This window comes from Dermacentor albipictus, unplaced genomic scaffold (assembly GCF_038994185.2).
Source record: "Dermacentor albipictus isolate Rhodes 1998 colony unplaced genomic scaffold, USDA_Dalb.pri_finalv2 scaffold_25, whole genome shotgun sequence".
NCBI lineage: Eukaryota > Metazoa > Arthropoda > Arachnida > Ixodida > Ixodidae > Dermacentor > Dermacentor albipictus.
This window is the reverse complement of record NW_027225579.1, coordinates 477,501-490,924: the sequence shown is the minus strand read 5'-3', so window position 1 is coordinate 490,924 and position 13,424 is coordinate 477,501. Positions and strand designations below refer to the sequence as shown.

The 13,424-nt window shown below is 47.7% G+C and overlaps 1 protein-coding gene and 1 long non-coding RNA gene across 2 annotated transcripts in view; one reads left to right on the top strand and one right to left on the bottom strand.

Moving 5' to 3' along the window:
• The window catches only part of LOC135914836 (uncharacterized), a 126,746-nt gene that overhangs the window by 82,330 nt on the left and 30,992 nt on the right, over positions 1-13,424 (top strand). Inside the window, exon 4 of the mRNA XM_070529622.1 lies at positions 10,719-10,860. The gene's annotated coding sequence lies outside the window, so the exon portion shown is untranslated. The remainder of the gene's footprint in view (positions 1-10,718; positions 10,861-13,424) is intronic.
• Positions 3,136-13,424, bottom strand: part of LOC139052502 (uncharacterized) — a 37,063-nt gene continuing 26,774 nt past the window's right edge. Inside the window, exon 3 of the long non-coding RNA XR_011509941.1 lies at positions 3,136-3,218. This is a non-coding gene — a long non-coding RNA (uncharacterized lncRNA). The remainder of the gene's footprint in view (positions 3,219-13,424) is intronic.

Below are 13,424 nucleotides of genomic sequence, written 5' to 3'. Positions count from 1 at the left end.
CTGAATTCTGGGGCCGAACTCCAACAAAGCTTTTCAATCGCAAATGTTCTTTACTATTGGCCGACCGCCTTCGCTCATAAAATGTCCAGTATCAAGATTGGCAGGAATTTCCTCTTAGAAAAAAATGATACAGTAAGAGGTTTTTTTCTGAATATGGGTGCTGGTTCTTCGCTATCGTAACACTACGAATGACATAAGTTCTAAACGTTAATCTAATAGCAATGAATTAAAAAAATCGGCGATGAACCTTCTGTTTCAGTCAAATATCTACCGCCAAGAGGCAAGGCGCAAAGCCTCTGTGAAAAGTTCTGATGCTGCTTCGCCAGTGGCAAGGGCCCCGCATTCACAGAAACCTATCGCGCTAGAGTTGTTCGTGTAAGAGAAAATTTCAGCCAATCCCGATGCTGGACATATAGATAGTGAGTCGGCCAATGGAAAATGTCACGAAAGAAAAGCTATGTGATTTAGACGCAAGGTGCGCAGCCGAACCACATCACAATCATCTTGTATATCATGCATAACGCTCCGAGACTTGCGGCAGTGACGAGCTCCTCACTGTCGCCGTAAGATTCACACCACGGAACGAATTCCGCGGACGCACGCGACGTAGCTTAACCTGCAGCAAATCGCGCCTATCGCAGCTCATGTCCGGCGTCCTTGTGTGACGACATTCGGTGACACGGAGTCATGTTCGTTTGTGGAACCCGGCCCACCGAATAGCTTAAGCAACCGAAGTGATCCCCCCATTAACGTGACGGGTTCCCTGTGCATGGTAGCGTCCTTCTTTTCGCCATGTGTATTGATTAGACATCAAAAGCATGCGCATGCACAGTCATGTTGCTGTGGACGACTAGTCCATTGTGTTAGAGTATCATCGTCTTTCATTTCTGATTCTTCAAAGATTCACCTTAGTATTTAAGGTAACCGCACCCTCCCCTTGTATTTATTGCAAATATAGCTATCTATATGTGTACTCAACGGAAATGCTTTAAGCAGAACTAGGAGCGTTGTTCGGAAGCGTACAAACCGGCATAAGTAAAAAAAACAACAACAACTCTCTGCATTGGAACATTTACTCCATATTACATCAATCTCAGTATTTTGATGATGTGGGTGAAATGCCGTCCCATAAAATTCATTTCAAATTCGAAAACAGCTGAAGACGTTCCCACTCGGACTTATATTTATACAAACTTTATGTTCAAAACACAAAGGCGCTCCAAATGGAATGCATGGCACGCAAAAAAGGAAAGCAAGACAAAGGACATTGAACCTCGCAGCTGTAACATCCCGCTGACCATCGTGGCTATGCATGTACTATAGCTGCTTTGAGGGTAAACTCGGAAACGAGTTCAGGGCCCAGCGTGCCCATAAACGAGTTCACGAAGCAGTTGAGTGGCCGTTCTTGCCGCATTTGAGCTTGAAAGCATGGCCTGCCACAATCACAGTGAAAAAGCTCAAACAGTATGCGCAACGCGTCGTGCACTCTCTGCGGCACTCACCGCTCGCGAATGAGTATTCAGAACCAGAGTGGCCGAAGACAACGTAGTAGATGCTGATGGCGCGAATTCCATGCATGAAGCGGAGCCTGTAGGAGCCCGACGTCTTCTGGGCGGTTGACGCAAGTAACTTGAGGTTGGCCGGCACGGAGAAGCTCCGCAGGACTCTCACGGCCGCTGTTGCAGAAGAGGCCATCACGAAACTCTGGTCAGGCGAGCGGTGTTTGTAACTGGACTGTCTTGTAGCCAATCACGTGCAGCGAGTGCTTTACAGTGTTATTATGCTGCTGTGCACTCTATCGAACAGTGAGTACGTACCGGACAGAGCAGTCGTTCTCATGTTGAAAAGCTTCTGTAATGAAACTAGAATTGACTTTTACCCGGTTCGACTCTCAGGGGGGGGGGGGGGGGCAGTGGCTAAAAATGAAATCAATAAAAACAACTAGCTCCCTGAAAGACATGTCGAACCGGGGATTCCAGTTCACGCTTGTCGGCACGCCATTTCCGCTTACCGTGTGAATGACGCTGGTAAGTAAAAAAAAAGAAAAGAAAAAGAATAACCGTGCGTGAGACGCGGCACTTCATTTCCGCGCAGGGTTATGAGCACAATGCCCTCGTTGATCTACTGTGGCAAAGTATCTCCTCTGACAAATACGTGGAATGACTTCAATAAGCACGTTATTAGCACGAGGTACATCTTACCAGCAGCGACTACGAAATCCGCCGTTTTCCTGAATTGGATCGATGCAGATGACATCGCATATTTGCATGGCGTATACCGTATAACGCACGGAGCTGAGTAATTCAGATACTTTACTGTCCTAGCTTGAGCATGGCGTAAAATCACATTTACCCGGAGCATGAACTTCTACTTCTCTATGTTAGATGACTTCAGATACATAATGAGCGGCAGCAATTTATTTTCCCCTGAAGATAGGGAGGCAGACATTAGGAAAAAACGAGGACTTGGAGATCGTGCAGCAAAAAGTTTTGACTTTGAGAACTACAGCGGTATGATTATGGCATCCGAAATCGAGTAGCGCTCGCGTGTCCCGTAGGCAATATATCTTTATTCAGAATTCCCTGCTAGCTCCGCACTATTGGACGCGTGCTTCGTATATCCTGTATTTTCCGACGGCGCCATAAGGTGTAGCACAAATGGTACCATGTGAGCACAACAGGTACCCGTATTCGCAAAAAGTTGTGTCTGCAAGTATTCGTAAGGGGAGATACCAGCCAGTCGTGATGTTGGACATAGAATTAACAAAGACGGACGACCAATGGCGAACACCACTTGTGAACAAAAAGCTTCATGAATGCCACCCCAGGTCATTGTTCGAAAGACAGGGGTGGGCGGATCTCTGCGTCTAATATAGTTTTCAGCTTTCATATTTTACTCTGAAGCACCAAGGCTTGCCCTTTACCAATACTGTTATAGGCAAAATTGGCATAACTGCATCACAGGAAAACCACCATTTCTGAATTTCATGAGCTCAAATACAGTAGCTTAAAGTTAAGAATAAGATAAACGTAGACAACAGCATTTTTTTTTGTTGCAGACTCTAGTACCCGAGGTAGTTAGAAACCTTATTCTCCTTAATCCAAACAGGACAATATGTTGGCGTCATACGCTCACCTTTCGCTTTCGCGTGGTCGGATGCGTAAGCGTCCGCTATGGTCCCAGCCGCCATTAGCAAGACCACGGTGGCAAGGACACCCCTACGAAGACCACAAGATGCAACGGGGTATGAGTACCGGGGATAAATTATCGCGTTGAAAGTCGCTGTCTGCTGATGCTTCGAGATCGCCAGACCCTTACACATTCCGTCACTTGAATTTCAGGTCGCTATACGCTCGAGACCTCCCCTGCAATGTGTTTCACTCAAAGATCTGCACCCAAGTTTCCTCCCAGTCGAATGTTGTTTATTTATTATCTAATGGAAATGTTGGCAACAGGCAAAAAACGTCGCTGGCCACGTTAAATTGTTGAATGATCATTGAAGTGCAACATTTCGGCTATGTAACAGTTTACAATGAAATGCGGGCCAATTCGTTTGCAATTATATATATATATATATATATATATATATATATATATATATATATATATATATATATATATATATATATATATATATATATATATATATATATATATATATATATAATACGATAAAACGACGATAAAAAAATCGACGATAAAAGAAGATCGACGATAAAACAGCACGCTCCTTGATCCCACTTAGTCCAATAGCCGGGCGCTTTTACCTGCTGCCCAAGATACATAAACCAGGTAATCCAGGCCGTCCCATTGTATCCGGCATCAGAACAGTGACAGAATACATCTCTCGTTACGTCGACAGTCTAATCAAATTTATTCCAGCCACATTTTCTTCCTTCATTAAGGATACTAATGCCTTTCTTAATGACATAATAGATCTAACCGTTCCCGAAGGCTCGCTTCTGCTAACGATGGATGTCACTTCCCTCTACACGAATATTCCCCATAGGGATGGCATTCAGGCTGTCTTGAAATCCTATGAACACCTCCAATGTAATAGCCCGATTGATAGCTCAACCCTCGAGGTTCTGCTTAAGTTAGTTCTCGAGTTTAACAACTTCGAATTTAATAATTCTCATTATGTACAAATCAGTGGAACATCGATGGGAACTAAAATAGGCCCCAACTATGCGAACGTTTTTATGGGAGTGCTCGAAGACGCGTTCCTTAATAGTGTACGACTAAAACCGATCTACTTTAAGCGCTACATCGACGATATATTTTGTATTTGGACGCATAGCGAAACGGAACTCCTAAACTTCATTGCGGCATTCAACCAGGCACATCCCGCTATCAAATTCACACATCATTACTCACCGTCATCTGTAGACTTCCTTGATGTCACGATTACCATTGCCGATGGACGCCTAATCACAAAACTCTACAAAAAGCCAACTGATAATCATCAATTTCTTCATTTTGAAAGCAGCCACGTGCGTCATTGTAAGACTGCGATTCCATATAGCCAGGCACAGCGCTTTAAGCGCATATGTTCTGAAGAAGGCGATTTTAATTCTTGTTGCCAGGAACTCAAAAAGAAACTTCTCAACCGTAAATATCCAGAGAAGATGATCGATGACGCGATACACCGAGCGGCAGGATATGACCGGATGGACTTTCTTAAAGGCAGAAACAAGCCCAGTGGCTCTCAGTCGGCTAATTTGATACTCACACATTCCGCATCTAACCCTAATGTCTCAGGCATACTCCGCAAACACTATAACATTCTTACCCAAAGCGACAGGTTAAAAGCCATTTTTCCTGAGCCACCTCGTGTCGTGTACAGACGTTCGAAAAATATAGATGACATACTAACGTCTTCAAAAATCACCACTTCTAACTCGACCGGTTGCAGCCGCTGTAATAAACCACGTTGCAAAGTCTGCGCTCATATAACGCCTACATTGACTGCCACCAGTACAGCCAGCCAATTCATGTTCACTATTAAAGGCAGTTTCAACTGTGATTCATATAACGTAGTTTACTTGCTCGAGTGCGGCACTTGCCACATGCAATACATAGGCCAGACTGAAACACCTTTCAGGATCCGTTTTAACAACCACAGGTCACATGCCAAATCCCAACCAAATCTACCACTCTCGAAACATGTTAACATGCCGGGCCACTCATTTAATAATCTCAAAGTAACAACACTCGAATCTGGATTCCGCACCAACCATGACCGCGAGCTTCGCGAATCTTACCTGATTCACAAATTTAACACTGTCTTGTCTGGAATAAATGAAAACAAAGGAAAACTAACCTGTCTAACTTTAGATTGAGCACAAATATACACTTCCCACACAGTGTACGCACATGATTTCAGCGCTTTTTTCTGTCTCCTATTTTACATGTGGCTTTTTTTACGTATGTCGCTGTGGTTCGAAGTTGTACGCTTAACATATCAATTTTTAGATAATTCGAGGTTACACTTAGAGATGCCATGTGCTAAACATCACGCCTTTGTATCTGCATGTGTAAGTCATTTTGTTTTCACTACACATAACCATTGTAACCGCTGGCACTTACTTGAGAGTCATGTTTGTATGAACACATCTGGATATCATTTTTTGTATATTCCAAAATGCCTGTCATGAATAATCATTTATAATGCGCAATGATAATGATTTATGATGCGCAGTGTATTGTCTAGTCAGTGTAGATAGCGCGCCTTCTGCTCGTGATACGGTGCCTTTAAAACTGTGTATGTGTTGTACATGCGTTACTGTACTCTGACGAAGGCTGGTCCACCAGCCGAAAACGTTAAGTAAAAAGACGTCTTCCAAAAAGTTCGTCCTCTCTTTCCTGCGTATGTTACGTCGGGTCCTGCGTGCTGAACTTTGAAGAAAACCCCTATATATATATATATATATATATATATATATATATATATATAGTTACGTGTGGAAAGACAAAGACGAAAGATGCTATTTACACGCTATTTACACTGGAGCCAGTCAGCCAGGCTGACACTCGCTCGTGCCAAGGGCACCGGCCAACTTGTTCGTCGTTCTCGCTTTGGCTCGTCTCTTGCGCATCGCTCGATGATATCGTAATATTACCCCCCGGCGGCAAAAGCACCGTCACGGTGCTGTTAAATATGCAAGGTGCATGGGGAGTTGTAGGGCTTCGGTCGGGCAACGTAGCCAATGTCACTGGTTGTCACAGCGGAGGACGTACAGGGCGTGGCTAGAACGATTTCATAGGTGACATCGGTCACTTTGCGTATCACGCGATATGGGCCTGTGTAACAGGAAAGCAGTTTTTCACAAAGGCCGATTTTACGCGATGGTGACCAAAGCAACACGAGGGCGCCGGGCACAAAATGGACATCACGGTGACGGAGGTCGTATCGTTGTTTCTGCTTGTCTTGAGACACTTGTAGACGAGCGCGCGCAAGTTGGCGAACATGGTCTGCATGAGCGATTGCATCACGGGCATAATCGCTAGTTGAATCTGTGGCGGACGGAAGCACAGTCTCCATTGGTAGCGTTGGTTCGCGGCCATACAAGAGATAAAACGGGGAAAAGCCAGCAGTTTCGAGACGGGAAGAGTTGTATGCAAAGGTAATGTAAGGTAGAGCCAGGTCCCAGTCACGGTGGTCGTCTGAAGCGTATTTGGATAGCATGTCTGTAAGGGTGCGGTTCAAGTGCTCAGTGAGGCCGTTCGTTTGGGGGTGGTAGGAGGTGGTAAAATCATGCTGTATTGATCAGGCATGCTTGATGTCGTCAATGACATTGGCCAAAAAGGTGCGGCCGTGGTCTGTAAGCAATTGACGCGGAGCACCATGCATCAAAATGATATGTAGGAGGAAGTCCGCAACATCAGTTGCGCAACTGGTCGGAAAAGCGCGGGTTATGGCATAGCGGGTCGCGTAGTCCGCCGCGACTGCAACCCACTTGTTTCCTGATGTAGATTCCGGAAATGGGCCGAGAAGGTCTAAGCCGACACGATGGAAGGGCTCGGCAGAGATGTCGAGAGGCTGCAGGTAACCAGCGGGGAGCTGGGAAGGCTTCTTGCGTCGTTGGCAAAGTTCAGAAGCGGCGACGTAACGTCGTACGTAACGGGCAAGGCCCGGCCAGAAAAAACGGCGACGTACACGGTCATAGGTTCGAGATACGCCGAGGTGTCCTGCCGTTGGTGCGTCGTGAAGCTCTTCTAGAACGGTGGAGCGGAGGTGTTTAGGTATTACAAGCAGGAACTCAGAGCCGTCCGGACGAAGGTTACGATGGTACAGAGTACCGTCGCGGAGGACGAAGAGGCGTAGAGCAGCATCGGTCGGAGAGTGTTGAAAACGGTCGATGAGTGCTCTGATGTAGGCGTCACGGCGTTGCTCGTCGGCGAAATGAAACAGCTGGGATACAGAGAATACGCAATAAGCACTGACAATATTGGAGGAGTCAGAGTCGTCAACAGGGTAACGCGACAAACTGTCAGCGTCTTGGTGCAGGCGGCCAGACTTGTACACCACGGAATATGAAAATTCCTGTAGCCTCAAAGCCCATCGACCTAGCCGACCTGTAGGATCTTTTAGCGATGAGACCTCGCAGAGAGCATGATACTCAGTGACTACTGAAAGAGGGCGACCGTAAAGAACGGAACTTCGCAACCGCCCAGACAACAGCAAGGCATTCGCGTTCTGCAATGGAATAGTTGCGCTCCGATAGTGCTAGGAGGCGGCTCGCATAAGCAATAACGCGATCCTTGCCACGTTGACGCTAGGCTAAGACGCCATGACCGCTGGCATCTGTACGTAATTCTGTAGGGGCATCAGAGTCGAAGTGGGCGAGAATGGGTGGTGAGGTTAGAAGAGTGACGGAGAGAAGGCGGTGGCTTCTGCAGTACCCCACAAGAATTGTACGCCTTTCTTCAAAATATTAGTTTGGGGCCTAGCAATTGTCGCAAAATCTGGAACAAAATGACGAAAGTACGAGTACAGCCCTACAAAACTTCGAACGTCTGCGGCTGTCTCCGGAACCGGAAACTCTCGGACAGCGCGAGTTTTGTCGGGATCAGGCTGTAGTCCGGAAGCGTCAACGAGATGGCCCAGAAGAGTAATTTGTTGGTGGCCAAAACGACATCTGGACGAGTTAAGTTGCAGCGTCGCCTTTCGAAATACACCAAGTATAGTTGTGAGGCGCTCAAGGTGAGTGTCGAACGTTGGCGAGAAGACGATGACGTCGTCGAGGTAGCAGAGGCATGTGGACCATTTGAAACCTTGGAGCAAGGAGTCCATCATAAGCTCCAAGGTGGCAGGGGCGTTGCATAATCCAAACGGCATTACTTTAAATTGGTATAGGCCATCAGGTGTGATGAACGCGGTTTTTTCTCTGTCTATATCGTCAACAGCAATCTGCCAATATCCCGAACGAATATCAATAGACGATAAATAGCTGGAACCATGCAGGCAGTCAAGGGCGTCGTCTATATATACGTGGGAGCGGGTAGACGCCCTTCTTTGTAATGCTGTTCAGATGACGGTAGTCTAAACAGAAGCGCCACGTGCCGTCCTTCTTCTTAACCAACACCTCAGGGACTCCATGAAGGCTCAATGATGTTTTTATAGAGCATTTTGGTCACTTCATCTTGAATTACTCGGCGTTCCGACACAGAAACTCGATATGGTCGTCGGTGAGTAGGCGCAGTATCGCCAGTAAGAATGCGATGCTTGACCGCGAGCGTCTAGCCTAAAGGGCGATCGTCAAAGTCGAAAACATCGTGGTAGGACGATAATACTTCGCAAAGGTCTTCAGCCTGCGCAGAGGACAGGTCCGTCGCAACCATTTTATTTATGTTGGAATCGACGCCCGAGGCTGGCGCGAGGGGCATGCTAAGCCCGCGAGAACCATCGGTCGATTACGCTGCCACGTATTGGTCGTCGAGACAATCAATGGTGGCAAGGCAAATACCTTGCGGTAGAATTTGCTTTGCCAATCCAAAGTTACAGACAGGCATGCGAGTGTGGTTCGCAGTAATAGTAAGTATACTGTGAGGCACGGTGACGTTATACTGTATTGGGATGTCGGGCAGAGCAGTGACGAGGTACTCGCCATCAGGAACTGGTGGGAAAGACAACAGTTCGATGTAGGCTATGGACTTTGACGGCAAGTGAAGAAAGCCGGTGGAGCTTAAGCGGCAGTGGGGTGCGTCAGAAGGTTCTGCGAGCATCGGCAGCTCAAGGCGAAGGGTACTGAAAGAGCAGTCAATAAGAGCAGAATGGGCGGAGAGAAAATCGAGGCCGAGAATAAGGTCGTGGGGGCAATGAGCAATTACGGTGAAGAGGACAGGAGTGTGGTGGCAAGCGATGCTGACACGTGCCGTACACATGCCGATGATAGGCACAGTACCACCATCCGCAACGCGGATGGCGCGTGCCGACGCTGGGGTGAGGAGCTTGTTCAGTCGACGTCGGAAGGCAGCACTCATAATAGAAAGATGTGCTCCAGTATCGATGAGTGCCGTGACAGGATAGCCGTCAACGTCAACGTCAAGAAGGTTTCGGTTAGTAGGTAACGTGAGCAGAGGATTTGAGGGCAGGGTCGACAACGCAGCTTCACCTCCAGAAGCTGCAGTGCCTAGTTTTCCGGCTGGGTCCGGGAGGCGATAGGCGGCGAAGAGAAGCGGCGGGGTTGGGGCGAACGGGACTGGTGGCGTCGAGGTGAGGGCGAGCGGCTGTAGCGAAGGTTCGGAGCAGGGGCATCAGCGGTAGTGGGTTCATGGCGGGTGGCATAGGGTACAGAAGGTCCAAAGGTGCGGGAATAAGTGGCGGCGTAAGTCCGAGGAGGTGGTGGCCATCGGTTGCGGCAGTGACGGACGATGTGGCCGATGCGACAGCAGTGGAAGCAGATCGGCCTGTCATCAGGGGTACGCCATTCGGACGGGTTGCGGCGAGATGGGGCAGAAAAGGACTGCCGGGGACGAGGAGGGCCGCTAGATAACTGGGGAACGCTGGGTCGAGACGTGGAACACACGGTGTTCAGATCCTTGTTTTCAAATTCTTGTCTGACGACGGCCTGAATCATCGCAATGGTGGTTACTGGCGGATTGGGAGGCGTCGTGGAGAAGGCTGGCGAACAGGCGGCCTTGAGTTCGCGGCGAACAATAGGGGTGACGTCGTCACCGGTGGTGGTCTGACGCGGTCGACCCTCACATGTCAACGTAGCAGCAGTGTTGGGTAGCCGCGCAGTGTGGTGTGAGATACGGCGGCTCTTAGCCTGTTCAAGGCGACGGCACTCTTTTGTAATGGCGTCCATAGTCGAGACGTTGCCGAAAACAAGCAAATTGAAAGCGTCGTTGGCGATGCCTTTTAGCACATGTGCCACTTTATCTGCTTCGGACATATTATCGTCAGCTTTACGGCATAGAGCCAAGACGTCGAGGACGTAGAAAACGTATGGCTCTGTAGATGACTGAACACGCGACGCAAGAGCCTTTCTCGCGGCAGCCTTGCGCCCAATGGGGTCGCCGAACAGTTCCCGTAGCTTTTCTTTGAAACTGTCCCAACTGGTTATTTCGTCATCATGGGTTTCGTGCCACAGGCGTGGGGTGCCGCCGAGATAAATGATGACATTGGCGAGCATAATCGTTGGGTCCCACCTGTTATCAGCACTGCCGTGTTCATACAGCTTGATCCAGTCGTCGACATCCTGTCCCTCCAGGCCAGGGAACACACCTGGGTCACGATGTGGGGCAACCGTGACGATTGGAGCAGTCGGACAAGCCGAAGCCGTTGCAGAGGCGGGCTCGCCACCGGGAGGCATGGTGACAAGCTCGGTGTGCAGACTACTTCGGAGTTCCGTGGTGAGTACGGGGATCGCTGACCTCCACCATAAATGTTACGTGTGGAAAGACACAGACGAAAGATGCTATTTACACGCTATTTACACTGGATCCAGGCAGCCAGGCTGACAGTCGCTCGTGCCAAGGGTAGGGTATGGTATGGTATTCCTTATGCGATGGCGCACATCCACTGAGGGGGATCGGCCAAGGTGAAATCAGGCAATCTTTATTAAATACTAAAATTGGTCAAGCTAACTGGCGGAAACGAACAAAAACAAAATGTTTAATAATTCAAGACAATCTCTTTGTAGCAATTATATATTCATCCATGCTTGAGCAAATATCCCTGTGGCACTTTCCAAGAGAGGAGGCTCCTAGAGAAAGGATATTTATAATTGAAAAGCTTAAACCAAGCTGTGTAAATCTTGATTCTTGAATATTTTTTCTTAAATAAGTAAAATGGTGGCAGAATATGAAAAAAATGATCTATTGTTTCATCGTCTCCACAGACTGGGCACAGTGGGGAGGGCACCAGATCAGCCCTGTGACGATTGAAGTTTAATTTTGGTATTCGACAACGTAATCGGGTAAAGATGACTTCAGTTTTTCTGGTGTGAAAGGAATTTTTGGGACAAAGGAATAGGAGGTGTCGATATTCTGAAAAATTAGCTACAGCTGGGTTCAAAAAGTCTTCAATAATTGTATATCTCCTGAATCTAGTAGTCGTTAGGTAAGCTATTGTAGGAAGTAATGGTAATACAGGGCCACTGAGGGCCGCTCTCGCGAGACTGTCAGCCATTTCGTTCATGAGTAATCGTTTATGTCCAAGCACCCAAAGCAATCTAATTAAATTTATGTGGGCAGACACTAGAAAATGAAATGTACCTAAAAGGTTAGTGACACCATTTGCTGTGACTGAGGAACATAAGGATAAAGAATCTGTTATTTTTACTGCCACCGATATTGACGAATTTAGTTTGCGTAAGGCTAGAATTACAGCCATAAATTGAGCCAAAAATGCGGAAAAGAAGTCCGGAATCCTAATTGCAAATGGCCAGTCTAGAGCGGGAGAGAAAGGCTGTAAGGTTTATGTTTAACGAATATTCTGCATTAGACTCGCCCTCTAATTTAAGGCAGTCAAATGACGTACCACTATTACAGGCACGAAGAAAAAACTTAGAATTTCTTTACGAACTTTTGAATAATAAACTAGCTGTAGATCTATCACCTTATTTACCACCCTAAACTAGCAGGCCCACCCGAAACCACCAACAAAACGCGCTAACGTCACATTTTGCTCGCACTGACCTGTTTAAACTTTCTTATTTTCAAAGGACCATGTATGATTGGAATTGCCTTACTGAAACAAGTGGTCTGACTGTGAATTAACATTTTTGAGTCTGCATCGGTGTTGTTCTTTTGTTGCTGCTTCTTTTTGTTGTGGCTGCTTTATTTGTATTGTATCGCCCACCCTGCTTGGACCTTGAGTCCACAGTGTATAAAAAAATATAAAAAATGATAATAAATGAATATATATGTCACGTTGCAATGCCGGCGAAGAGCACAGTAGCGAAACTGTGAACCACGAAACTTACTTTTTATTGTGCGAACCTGTGCCCACAAAAGCAAGTGGCACTCGAAGCACAACGACAGCGGCGAGGACAGTCGGCGCTTGTCGAAATCTTATATGCGAATCAGACGAGTCGGATATTTATGCGTGGCTCAGTGAAGCTTCCGGTATAATCGCTGCTGTTCGCGTAAGTTCTAGACAGTCTGACGGGGTGCGGGCTCTCAAGCTAACATGCCTTCTGTTTTGTAGGAAAGCCGTACCTATTTTTCAATGCGTAAGCATTTCTACGCGTACCCAACCAGAAAACCTCCGTCCAACGAGGTCCCTCCGTCCGTCCCGGACCCCTTTCCCGACAGCGCCCGCTTGCAGCGAGCGGGTACACCTTCGTGCAGCCTCTCGCTTCAACGCCAACGAAGCGGCGAGAACACGACGCTCGCGCAGCTCTCAGTACACGCCTCACTCTGCCGCTTTCGCAGAACGCTTTCAAGATACGGGCCCGCCCGTGTCTCTACAACGCTAAGTAAGCGACGAGAACACAGCGATGGACGCTATCAGCAGTCGGTACTTTTTGTCAGCATCGCAGATCTCTTTGAAGGTGCGGCGCACGCGGCGGTGCCAGTAGAAGCAGCTGCCCGAGTACGTTTCGTCCATGGAGGAAGGAAAAAGTTAGGAGTGAGCATACCGCAACGCGACTGAAGCCGAGTTCGCGATCGCACGTCGAAGTGCGTGGTTGGTTGTAGTGTTCCCGCTCAGAAGGCTGAGCTACTGCAGGACAGCCGAACAAGCGCGAACCGAATAAAAACTACTGGCATAGCTACTGAGAACCAAATGTCTTAGAAAATCTCGATTGCTTCGTGATCTCGACGCCAGAGGTCACGTGTTGGGCCAGCACTGTGCAAAGGACCGGCTTAACCAATGCTCCTTTACCAAGGCTGGCTTCGGGACGTAAGGCTCTCTCCTAAATTTTTCCTTCCTACATGGTTTAGTCAATGGTTGGACGCGGATGGGTAAGACG